Source organism: Canis lupus, chromosome 15, assembly GCF_003254725.2.
Source record: "Canis lupus dingo isolate Sandy chromosome 15, ASM325472v2, whole genome shotgun sequence".
Taxonomy (NCBI): domain Eukaryota; kingdom Metazoa; phylum Chordata; class Mammalia; order Carnivora; family Canidae; genus Canis; species Canis lupus.
In genome coordinates, this window is record NC_064257.1 from 49,736,306 (window position 1) to 49,749,487 (window position 13,182).

At 39.2% G+C, this 13,182-nt stretch overlaps 1 protein-coding gene across 2 annotated transcripts in view; it reads right to left on the reverse strand.

Annotated features, from left to right (window-relative positions):
* GATB (glutamyl-tRNA amidotransferase subunit B) overlaps window positions 1-13,182 on the reverse strand; it is an 89,880-nt gene that overhangs the window by 65,782 nt on the left and 10,916 nt on the right. The window lies entirely within an intron of this gene.

Genomic DNA, 13,182 nt, shown 5'->3' on the forward strand with positions numbered 1-13,182 from the left:
GCAACCTACTCGCAAGTGACTCATCCAAAGGAAAAAACAATCTAGGTGCAGGATGGAGGTTCACTGTACTTTTTTTTTTTTTTTTTTTTTTACTTTTTCAGAAGTTTGAATTTCTTCAAAATAAAAAGTGTGGAGGCGGGAGAAAGGAGTAGATAATTCTCCTCCCTGAGAGGATGGAGAGATATTACAAGCTGTAAGGGGTGGGGAGAGAGAGCCTGGAGGAGGCAGGAGCTATTTAAACTGATGTTAACTCATAAGCTGTACATGTGTATCAGAAGCCTGTATTCACCAGGGCCGAAAATCAGCTGTAGAAAGAAAACATTCTAGATATTGTATCTCTCTACAACCTTCTTGTGCCTAATTAAGTGGGACGTATCAGGGCCCTGTATAGGTGCTGAAGTATGGTGCAGTCCTCCAGGAATGTGAACAATCTATTAACAGGGAGCTCTCTACTATCTACATATAAGTATATAAGTCCTGCATATGGCTCACACACATGTAATGGAGAATAAGAAAAGACAACTTGTTCTTTTACCTGATAGGAAAATGATCTTCCCCAATTATACAGTTTCTGGTTGAAAATACTTTTAGCTTCCCCCAAACCTGTATATGAGTATCTCACTTTCAGTTGATGCTTCCATTCTGTGGCTTCATTGTATAAATCACACATGAAATTTCTCAATTTATGCATTTCTGAAAAACATCTATGATTGAGAACTTCATCTTAATTAAATGCATGCTATTGTGACATGTGCCACCTTAAGTTATTTCAGTGAGTGTTACACAAATGTTTATCAACCCCCCTTTCTTCGCCAACCTTACTGGCCACTAGGAAATGGAAGTATTTATATTTTTAATGATGCAAAGTTAAGAATATGAGTATCATAATAATACCAAAAAACATTTACAGGCCATTTGAGACTTTATAAAGTATTTTCATAGACATTAACTTCTCTGTGTTCATAGATGTAGAAATGGAAGAGAAAAAGAAATAAGGCAAATAAGGTCGCTGGCTGGCTATGACAAGTGAATACAGGTTATGAGTGAGTATGGGCATCTTAAATGTTTACAACCAGCTATAAAGGAAAAATTCCCTGTTATGTTTTATTGCAAATGAACAATTAGCAAATCCTGCAGAAGGGAATGAAGTCTGGTACTTTATGCTAAGAATGGGAACCAGGCAACTCTCCCTTCTATTTTTAACTGGGCTCCTGACTTCCCTGTGTCCTTAGGCAAGTCAGCAAGGCCCTTCGTTTCTTCTTCTGTCAGCTGGGGTTGGAGCCCCTGACCTTGCTCACTGGGTTGGCCTATGAGTTGGCAAACATCACTGAAAATTCAAGACACTATTGACAAGCACATATTATTGCCTGTCTGCATCTTCTAAGAAAACTGCAGAGCATGACAAAGACCCTTGATTGATTGACTATGCTTCTTGCTTTTACACTTGTAAAAGAAGAGTCATGCATCAAAATTTGGAACAGAATACTTTTAAGGTTCCTGGAAATGCTAACATTTTTTGATTCTCACTTTCCTTGTCCCAGCAGTTCTAGGCCTTATTATAATGACACAACCAGTGGTGGAAGGGTGGAAAACATGAAGGCTCACTAGCAATAACCTTCTTCCACGAGGAACAGAATGCTCTTCAGAGGAGCCCAGCCTGACTACACTAACTATGCCAACATCACCAAGCTGAGCGTTTGTCATCTCTGATATGCCAACAGCAAAATGACTTCCCAATTTTGCCAAGATTTTAAAAAGAGCTCAGGAAAAAAGTTCTCTGAGATGCTGCTGTATACACAGAATAGACAACTATTGCCTCTAACCCCCTGCCACCATACAAATATGAAGCTGAAAATACATATAGAAATGACCAAGTAAGGGATCCCTGGGTGGAGCAGGGGTTTGGCGCCTGCCTTTGGCCCAGGGCGCGATCCTGGAGACCCGGGATCAAATCCCACATTGGGCTTCTGGTGCATGGAGCCTGCTTCTCCCTCTGCCTGTGTCTCTGCCTCTCTCTCTTTCTCTCTCTGTGACTATCATAAATAAATAAACATTAAAAAAAAAAAGACCAAGTAAGAAAGACCCATCCCAATGGTCTCAGATGACAAGTATATTCACTTGTGGTATGGAGAAAGAATTCCATACAACCCATCCATAAAGAGTATTTTCATATCTACTTTCAGATACAATGCAGACACAGTAAAATTGTCTCATGCTTTTGAGGGTAGAAGTGGGCATTCTCTCTTCTCTTGCCTCCATGTTACCATGTGGCTGGGTTTTGCAATCTGTTCCATACTTTTTTTGTCCCCAAAAGAGGAGTGACTTTTTTGACTAGTGACTTTGGGAAAAGATACCATGCACGTGTGGGTTGGCCCCTCTGGCTGAACATTTTTATTACAGCTCTCTAGTACAAATAATCAGAATAAAGCTATATGAACTCTTTCTAATCAGCATGCCCACAGAGATGATACATTCTGGTCCAGTGTGGACATCTGAAGTCTTCTGTAGAAACAGGCTCTTTACCTACAAGTGAAAAGCCTACAGTTCTGGGGAGCCAGTTCAACTTAAGCAGAAAGTACTAGAAGTTATTTGGCTATATGTTATGTTGTATTTTTCAATCAAGGTATTATTGGTAATAAAGCTGACATGCTCACCTCCAACTATCTCACTTGTATGTTGATTTCTCAATCAACATACAAGTTCTGACTCAAAAGGAGAAGCTGTTCTTATTTTTAATGACCCCCTAATATCTTCCTGGACATTTTTTTCTAATACCCATAAAACCAATCTAGAAACCTTCAGAGCATCACCAATGACTCCATAAAGCCAAGAGGGCCAGATGCCATGGATGGCCATGCATTTCCTGTGAGGGAGGAGCTTTTACATGTCTGCTGCAATTTTTTAAAGTTCTGGAACTGTCCGTGGAAGAAAAATGAATGGTACCCAACTGCATGATTTCAGGCTGCATTTTTATTATAGGCTTCTAGTATAAATCACTAGAACAAAGCCTGTATGAGCTGCCTGAATGTCAGAGACAAAAATAGTGTCACAGAACACTGTTAGGTAATTTTTTTTAACTACTATATATTTATATCAACAAAGGACCCCTAAGCTTTCATACTCTTGGGCATTTTTGGTAATGTGTTTATATTTTATTTTCTACACATCCCCACCTCACTTTCTAGTATGACAGACTTTTTGGTGCAGTAATGTACCAAATTCATTTTAAACAGTTATGTGTTCTAAGTATAGCACTATCTCCTCTGACAAGGGCTCGTTGTTACTGTGTGCAATCTCTCATCCAAGCACATATTTTGAGGGGAAAACAAACCAGCATAAGGAAATATGGAAATGGGAGAAAAGCCCTTTCCAAACACAATACTGAAGGTTTCTTCCTCAGGAATGAATCTCTGGGGGAGATAAGCATGCTGCCTGGAGATGTTCCCCTATCAGAAAAAAAGAAGACAGCAGAGAAATACAGCTGGGTCAGAGAGATGCTTTGCAGGCTTCAGGGGGTCACCCAGGGAAAAGGTCAGATGATGTTCCTCAGGTTTCCCAAGGCTGGGGTGGAGGGCAAAACTAAACCTCGGTTCCCTCATGGGTCTCCCACCATTGCTGGCTGAACTTTTCAATTCTATCACATTGGTTTTTGTTTTCCTTAAGAGGAATGAGATGGCATCATCATTTCCATACAAAGGTGAAGAGAATAATTCAACAGGGATAAATTCTTTTTGGAAAATGAGAACTTTTGAAGTCAATGGGTAAGTGGGTGATCAAGATGGTGGAGTAGGAGGATCCTGAACTCAACTCCTCCCACAGACACACTAAGGCTGCAACTATATACAAAGCAACCCTCTCTGAGAATGATCTGAAGACTAGCAGAACATTATTCCACAGCTAAAGATATAAACAAAAAGCCACACTGAGAGTGGTAGGAGGGGTAGAGATGTGATCTTGACCCTTACCCTCAAATGTGGGACCTGCAAGTAGGAGGAATATCACAGGTATGGAGATTGTCCTTGAGGAATGAGGGGTTCAAGATCCACATTAACATCCCCTGCACTGGGAAGATGAGTCCCCATGATGTCTGGCTTTGAGAATTAGTGGAGCTTAACTCCAGGAGCTTTGAAAATGAGTTGGGCTTACCTCTAAGAGAGTGGGAGGTATGGGAAACCAAAACTCTTCTCTTAAAGGACCTGTGTACAAGCTCACTTGTTTGGGGACTGGGCCAGAGGCATAAGATGGAAAACTACCTGGTCATATGTGAAGGAGCTTCACTGATGAGTTTCAGGACATGTACAAGAGACAGGAATCTTTAGGAATTTTCTCCAGGAACAGAAGCATGGAGAGGCACCATCTTTCCTGCCCTCCTATTACCTAGCTGGCCCACTCCTAGCCAGAGCCAGTTCTAACACTCTCTACCTACCTTGATAGTATTGTTCACCCTGCCCTGTGTTCCCCTGTGGACCTGCCATACCCAACCTCTGCCAGCCTTGGCAAGTGTCCCTCCATAATGCTCCCACTCTGCCATGCCTAATGGACAGACTCTGCCAGGACAAGCAAATCCCTAAAGCAGCTCCCACCTTGTCACAACTGGCAAGTGGCTCAGCCAAGACTGGTGCTCCCTCCAAAACTGCTCCTACCCAGCCACAACCACAGGCAGCCTCAGCCAGGAACAGTTCCCCTGCACAGTAGGTTCTCACCACACCACACCTGGCAAGTGGCCTCAACTGGCACCAGGGCCCCCCTTCAAGGTCACTCTTAAGCTGGAGAGCAGCTCTGCCCCCCAGCATACCCAGAATAGTTGGGTCTTACAGCCAGCCATAACAAGGACTAGACTTCCCCAAGCATGCTTGCAGTAGCCTCCACTGGACATCTCAAATGTGCTGGGGACTAGCCCTGCCCACCAGTGAGACCACAGCAGTCACATCCCAGCCAGAACAGAAGGAGGCATACAGCCCACAGGTGATGCCCCTGGAGGTCCTGGTTCTGGTGACCATGGGAGGACTGTGCTTCTGGGTCCCACAGGATGCTTTCTACATTAGACCACTCCTTCAAGACCAAGAGATGTAGCTGAGCTCCTTCATGCACAAAAACAAACATAGAGAGTCAGGCAAAATGAAGAGACAGAGGAATATGTTCCAAATGAAAGAACAAAACAAAACCTCAGAAAGAGAACTGAACAAAAAGAAGATAAGCAATCTACCTGATAAAGAGTTTAAAGTAATGGTCATAAAGATGCTCACTGAACTTGGGAAAATAGTCGACTACAGTAAAAACTACAACAAAGAGAAAGAAAATATAAAAAAGAACCAATCAGAGCTGAAGAATACAATACCAAAATGAAAAATACACGAGAGCAAATTAACAGCAGATTAGAGAATGCAGAACAGATCAGCGATCTGGATAGAGTAGAAATCACCCATGCTGAACAGTAAAAAGGAAAAAAAAAGATTTAAAAAAATGGGAATAGTTTACGGGACCTATAGGACAACATCAAGTGGACTAACACCTGAAATATAGGGGTCCTAAAAGGACAGAGAGAAAGGGGCAGAAATCTTATTTAAAGAAATAATAGCTGAAAATTTTCCTCACTTGGGGAAGAAAGCAGATATCCAGATCTGGGAGGCACAGAGAGCACCAAACGAGATGACCCCAAAAAGGTCCTCAGAAAAACATATAATAAAATGTCAAAAATTAAAGATAAGGAGAGAATCTTAAAAGTAGCAAGAGAAAAGCAACTAATTATGTACAAAGTGCTCCCATAAAACTATCAGTGGACTTTTCTACAGAAACCTTGCAAGTTATAAGAGAGTGGCAGGATACACTGGAAATGTTCAAAGGAAAAACCCTACAACCTAAAATATTCTACCTGGCAAGGTTATCATTCAGAATTGAAGGAAATAAAAGCGTTTACCAGACAAACAAAAAGTTAAAGGAGTTCATCACCATGAAATTAGCCTTACAAGAAATTTTATAGGAAATTCTTTAAGTCAAAAAGAAAAATTAGAAAATTATGAAAGCAAAATATCTGGTAAAAGCAAACATATAGTAAAGGTAGTGGATCAGACTTTTACAAAGCTGGCATGAAGGTGAAAAGATAAAAGTAGTAAAATTAACTAAATCTGTAATAACTACTTAAAAGAGACACAAAACAAAAAGATGTAAAATATAGGGATCCCTGGGTGGCGCAGCGGTTTGGCACTTGCCTTTGGCTCAGGGCGCGATCCTGGAGACCCGGGATCGAATCCCACGTCGGGCTCCCGGTGCATGGAGCCTGCTTCTCTCTCTGCCTGTGTCTCTGCCTCTCTCTCTCTCTCTGTGTGACTATCATAAATAAATAAAAAAAACTTAAAAAAAAAAAGATGTAAAATATGAAGTCAAATGCATAAAACACGGCAGAAAGAACGTAAAAATAGTGTTTTCCACATGTGTTTGAATTAAGTGATCAACTTGATTGCTAATACCTACACTGTTATATATGAACCTCATAATATTAAAAAAAACCTATACTACATACACAAAAAATAAAGAGGAAGGAATCCAAACATAACACTAAAGAAAGTCATTACAAATGAAGAGAGCAAGAGAAGGAACAGAGAGAACCACAAACACAAACAGAAAACAACATAATGGCAATCAGTACCTATCCATAATTACTTTAAATGTAAATGTACTAAATGTAAATGCACTAAATCCTCCAACCAAAAGACAAAGGCAACTGAATGAATTTAAAAAACAAAAACAAGACTCATTTATGTTGCCTACAAGAGACTCACTTCAGACCTAAAGAAACATACAGACTGAAAATGAAGGGATGGAAAAATATATTCTATACAAATGAAAATAAAAAGAAAGTTAGGATAATAATACATTTACTAGACAAAATTGACTTCAATATAAAGACTGTAAGAAAACACAAACAAGTGTGTTATGTAATGATAAGAGGGTCAATCCAACAAGAGAATTACCAATTGTAAATACATACGCACTTAACATAGAAGCCCCTACATATATAAGGCAAATAGTAAGAGACATAAAGGGAACAACTGACAGTAATACAGTAAGAGTAGGGGACTTTAACAACCCACTTATATCAATGGATAGATCTAGGCAGAAAATTCCTGAAGCAATACCTTAGATCAGATGGACTTAACAAATATACACAGAACATTCAATCCAGATACACAATACACATTCTTTTCAGTGCATGTGGAACATTTTCCAGGATATATCACATAAGCCATAAAACAAGTCTGAAACTGGAAAAAAATGCAAACGTGTGAAGCCTGAAACAACATGCTACTAAACAACCAATGGGTCAACGAAGGAATAAAAGCAATCTAGAGTTAATCCAATCCCCATCAAAATACCAACTGCATTTTTCACAGAGCTAGAACAAAGAATTCTAAAATTCATATGGGACCACAAAAGACCCTGAATAGCCAAAGCAGCTTTGAAAAAGAAAAGCAAAGCTGGAGGAACAACTGGGTGGCTGAGTTGGTTAAGAGTCTGCCTTAGGCTCAGGTCATGAACGGTAATAAATGGAAAGATACTTCATGCTCATGGACTAGAAGTTAATATTATTAAAATGTTCATACTACCCAAAGCAATCTATAGATTCAATTCAATCCCTATCAAAATACCAACAGCATTTTTCACAGATTAGAACAAATAATCCTAAAATTTGTATGGAACTACAAAGGACTCCATATAGCCAAAGCAATCATGAGAAAGAATAGCAAAACTGGAGGTATCATGCTCCCAGACTTCAAATTATACTTCAAAATTATAGTAATCTAAACAATATGGTGTTGGCATAGGGACACCTGGGTGGCTCAGCAGTTGAGCGTCTGCCTTCAGCTCAGGGTATGATCCTGGTCTGGGGGGATCGAGTCCTGCATTGGGATCCCTGCTAGAAGCCTGCTTGTCCCTCTTTTTATGTCTCTGCCTCTCTATGTCTCTCATGAATAAATGAAATCTTAAAAGAAACAGAACAAAACAATATAATGTTGGCATAAAAATAGATTAATGGAACAGAATAGAGAGCCCAGAAATAAACCCGTGCTTATATGGTCAATTAATCTATGACTAAGGAGGCAATTATGTGCAATGGGGAAAAGATAGTCTCTACAATAACTGGTGATGGGAAAACAGGGCAACCTCATAGAAAAGGATGAGACGAGGCCACTTGTATACCATATACAAAAAAGAAACTCTAATGGATTAAAGACTTAAATGTAAGATCTGAAACCATAAAACTCTTAAAAGAAAACATAAACAGTAAATTCTTGGACATTGGTCTTAGCAGTACGTGTGTGTGTGTGTGTGTGTGTGTGTGTGTGTGTGTGTAGGACCTGTCTCCTCAGGCAAGGGCAAAAAAAGCAAAAATAAACACATGGGACTATATCAAACTAAAAAGTTTTTAAGGTAGCAAAGGAAATCATCAACAAAATGAAAAGGTAAGCTATGAATGGGAGAAGATTTCCAAATGATATATCTGATGAAGGGCTAATATCTAAAATATATAAAGAATTCATACAACCCAACACCCCCAAAAAAACCCCCACAAACAATTCAATTAAAAAATGAGCAGTGGGGGTCCCTGGGTGGCGCAGCGGTTTGGCGCCTGCCTTTGGCCCAGGGCACGATCCTGGAGACCCGGGATCTAATCCCACGTCGGGCTCCCGGTGCATGGAGCCTGCTTCTCCCTCTGCCTATGTCTCTGCCCCTCTCTCTCTCTCTCTCTCTATCATAAATAAATTTAAAAAAATTTAAATTTAAAAAATGAGCAGGGGATCTGAATAAACATTTTTCTAAAGAAGATATACAGACTGCCAACAGGCACACAAAAAGATGCTCAACATCACTAATCTTAAGGGAAATGTAAATCATAACCATAATAAGATACTACTTCACATTTGTCAGAATGGCTAATATGAAAAAAGACAAAAAAAATACCAAGCACTAGTGAGGATGTGGAGAAAAAGGAACCCTCATGCACTGTTGGTGAGAATATAAAATGGTGCAGCCACTATGGAAAGCAGTATAAAAAATTAAAAATAGAACTACCATACAGTTCAGCAATTCTACTGCTTGGGTATTTATCTGAAGAAAATGAAAACATGAATTTGAAAAGATATATGCGCCTCTATATTCACTGTAGCATTATTTACAATAGCCAAGACAGGGAAGCAATGCAAGTGTTCATCAAATGATGAATGGATAAAGAAGATGTGGTATATATAACAATGGAAAATTATTCAATCATAAAAAAGAATGAAATCTTACCATTTCATGGATAGACCTAGAAGGTATTATGGTAAGTAAAGACAGACAAAGATGAATACAGTATGATTTCACTTATATGTGGAATCTAAAAAATAAATCAAATGAATAAACAAAATAGAGAGTCATATACACAGAGAACACACTGGTGGGTGCTAGAGGGGAGCAGACGGGGATCGGTGAAATAGATGAAGGGGATCAAGAGACACAAACTTTCAGTTATAAAATAAATAAGTCATGAGAGGAAAAGTACAGCATAAGAAATATAGTCAATAATATTACAATAATTCTGTATGGTGACAGATGGTAACTAGACTTATTGTGGTGATCATTTCATAACGTATATAAACATCAAATCACTGCTGTACACCTGAAACTAATATTGTATATGATCTATACTTCAGTAAAAAGAAAAATAAAGGCAATGTATGAGAATGTGCACAACTAAGGGAAATTTGGAAGAGCTCAATCAATCACTTGATCTGTGTCTGTGACAAAAGGACAGACAATATGATGTGTGCAGATCTCAGCCTTCACTGGTATAAAGAACTGCAATTAGACAGGAGAGATATCTTGGTGGCAGAAGAAAGGAAGCCAGAAAGAGGTATAAAAATGCCTTCCTTGCCCCATTCTGAGTCTCTGAGTCACCCTCATTCATAGCCTTGGGTGCAGCCCTAGCTCCATGGTTACAACCTCTGTTCCCTCCTATAAGATTGCAATCTTAATAAAGTCTCAGCCCAGACTTCAGATTAAAACAAAACACAAAAGTTTTCCCTAAGAATTAAGTCACAAGTCTACTCTCGGGCAGACTTGGGGTTCAAATTTATTAACTCTGTGGTCTAGGGACCCCCCAGCTAAGAGATAAACATGAAAAATGGCTTAGATCTGCAGCATCTGGCAAAAGCCACTGTAAAAGCTCTTTGGAGAGACTGGTTCTCAATGCAGCCACAAGATTCCCATTAATAAAGCCCTGTCAAACACAACTTCATAATTCAAAATTACAAAATACACAAGATCACCTAGCCAGAATCAGCAGACACACAAAAAGCAGGGCAAGATAGAACTTCAGGTAACAGAACTACTGAACACAACACAGACTGTATAAAATATGTAGATTTAAAATTACTAAAGAAATAAAGAACTAAACACATATAAAGGGAATAAGATATTTTCAAAAAGACAGGAGACATTTAAAGGAGAAAAACAGAATTTCTATAAATAGAAGATACTCTCAGTAAAATAAAAAAAACTCAATGGATATGTTAAAAAGCCAAGTAGACTTAACAGAGAATTTGTGAATCAAAAGAAAGTGTAGAGAAAATTTTCCTGGATGAAACATACAGCAAAGATCCTAAAAGAATGTTCCATTCTGATCACTATTTGCATAGTGATATGGACAGCTGAGAGCTGCCCACAGTTAGGGCTGCCTCTTAATGGTAGGTCTGGAGGAAGTCAGTCTTATTAGGTTAGGTCTCCTTTTATCCATTTCTTCTTCTGAATCAGCACTCTTCCTCTTTTCTCTCTCCCCAGATTTAGATCTCTCACCTAGTAAATGTTGTAATAAACAGTGCACATGATCAGGGTCAATGCTGTATAGTCCATGCCTATGTGTCTATCAGCACATGGATGCACATTATTTATTCATGTGAGACAGAGAGAGAGTGAGAGAGAGAGAGAGACTGAGAGGCAGAGTCACAGGCAGAGGGAGAAGCAGGCTCCATGCAGGGAGCCCGACGTGGGACTCGATCCTGGGTCTCTAGGATTAGGCCCTGGGCTGAAGGCGGCGCTAAACCGCTGAGCCACCCGGGCTGCCCTGGATGCACATCTATAAACATAGTACATATACATTTATCAATGGTATGTTTTGAAATATACACATACCTCCAAAATAACAGCACCTACCAGCAACTCCCATTATGGTGGAATACAGATTAGAAGCTAAACTTGAACTCTAATCTGACTGGGACACTGAGCAACTGTGTGACTGTGGGCAAGTCACAAGAGCAGTTCTCCCATATATAAATTAAAAGGACTAAATTGAATAATTTCCAGGATCTCTTCCTACTGCATTCTCATACTGTTTATAACTTTAAAAAGCTAACAAGATTCATACCATTTATGTAGTTTATGTTGTAGGATGGACAGGTCTCTGTGCAGAAACTTGTTCTTATTTACATTAACAAGTGATAATCAGGCTTTCCGGGCTAGAGCAGATCAGAAGTAATGATTGAGAAGTGGAAAATGAACAAGTAGGGGTTCCCTGAGCCAAATATACTGACAGTAGCTTTAAAAAGGTGAAGAGTAGATGACTGTAATAACAAGGAAAAAGCCTATAACAGGAAACCTAAAAAGAATGGCTATTTTAGCCATTTACTGTAGGATCAGATAGCTGTACACACCTTAACAGCCCTCCAAGGCAACATTATGTAACAATACTGAGGAATAATTGATGCTGCTGATAACCTTGAGTAATCAAGAAAAGGTTGGCTTGTAAGTTAGGTATGCCCTATGTGAAAGTGGGAAAGTATTAAAATGCATTTTATTAAGATTCCCCTCTTGATCTCAGGGTTGTTAGTTTGAGCACCATGTTGGGTGTAGAGATTACAAAAAAAAAAAAAAAAAACTTTAAGGAGTGCCTCAGGCCTCAGTGGTGCAGTCAGTTCAGCATCCAACTCTTGGTTTCGGCTCAGGTTGTGATCTCAGGGCCATGAGAGTGAGTCTTGTGGTTCAGCAAGGAGTCCGCTTAGGACTCTCTCCCTCTCCCTCTCCCCACTGCCATGCATGTGTATACTCTTTCTCTCTCTCTCTCTGAAATCAATCAATCAATCTTAGAAAGATTCCCATAAAGAAGTTAAAAAATATTAAAAGGGTTTTAAAGACTTAGAACATTCTTTCAAGTGGACTCTTCATGTATGCACATGTAAGTGTATGTAATTAGATGGAGAAATATTTATTAAGGATGTTATATATATTTTGTATACAGGGTACTGTCAAGTGGCCCAAGGAAGATCCATAAACTGCTTTTTAGAAATTTATAATCAAACACAAAAATCCCTATAAACAATATATATAATAGGATGGTCAATCAACTGTATGAAACAAAAATATATTGATACAAAGTAGAGATTATTATAGTCAGATTATAGTCAGATTTCATGTGGAGAATACTGCAGGCAAGACTGCCACAGAGGTGAGAGAGGTGAAAACTGTTCTGGAGAGCGAAGCTCTCAAGAATCCACGGAAAGTTGGGAAAAGATCCATGGCAGGGGAAGGAGTCAAATGCTTCCCACATGAGGGGAGGTGAAGGCATGCTGCCTACTGACCATGTAAGTCCATCACCGTCAGGAGTCATCTGAGTTCACGGGAGACAGCCAGTTAATGATGTCATAAGGCAAGTCTGGACCATCAGATGAGTTTAAGAGCCGAACCTTTCCACATTTGTGTGGATGAGCTCACAGACACAGCACATTTATAGGGACAAGGGTCACAGGGAAAAAACCCTTCACCTGTGGAACACCCTACTTTACAAAGGAATGAAGGAAAACTATCAAAGTGACTTGGAGAGTGACTAGCAGGATTAAAGTCTGAGAATACAATGTAATTATAAGTTCTACAGATTATATTAAAGCAAATCACTGAAATGGAAAAAAAATTAATAGAAAACTGTCACATTTTGTCTTTGGATAAACTAAACATCATCTAGTGTGAATGGACAGAGAGGTAAATATAGATCTGATTATAAATGTATGCATTTAAACACTTCCCTAACACTGTGTTCTTGAATTTCTATTTCGTTTAGAAGTTTTCAGTTAAAAACAAATTTTTATAATTACATTTAGAATTAAGAGTTAGCAAAGCACTTCAGCCGAATGCTCTCTAGAACAAGCGTTTCTA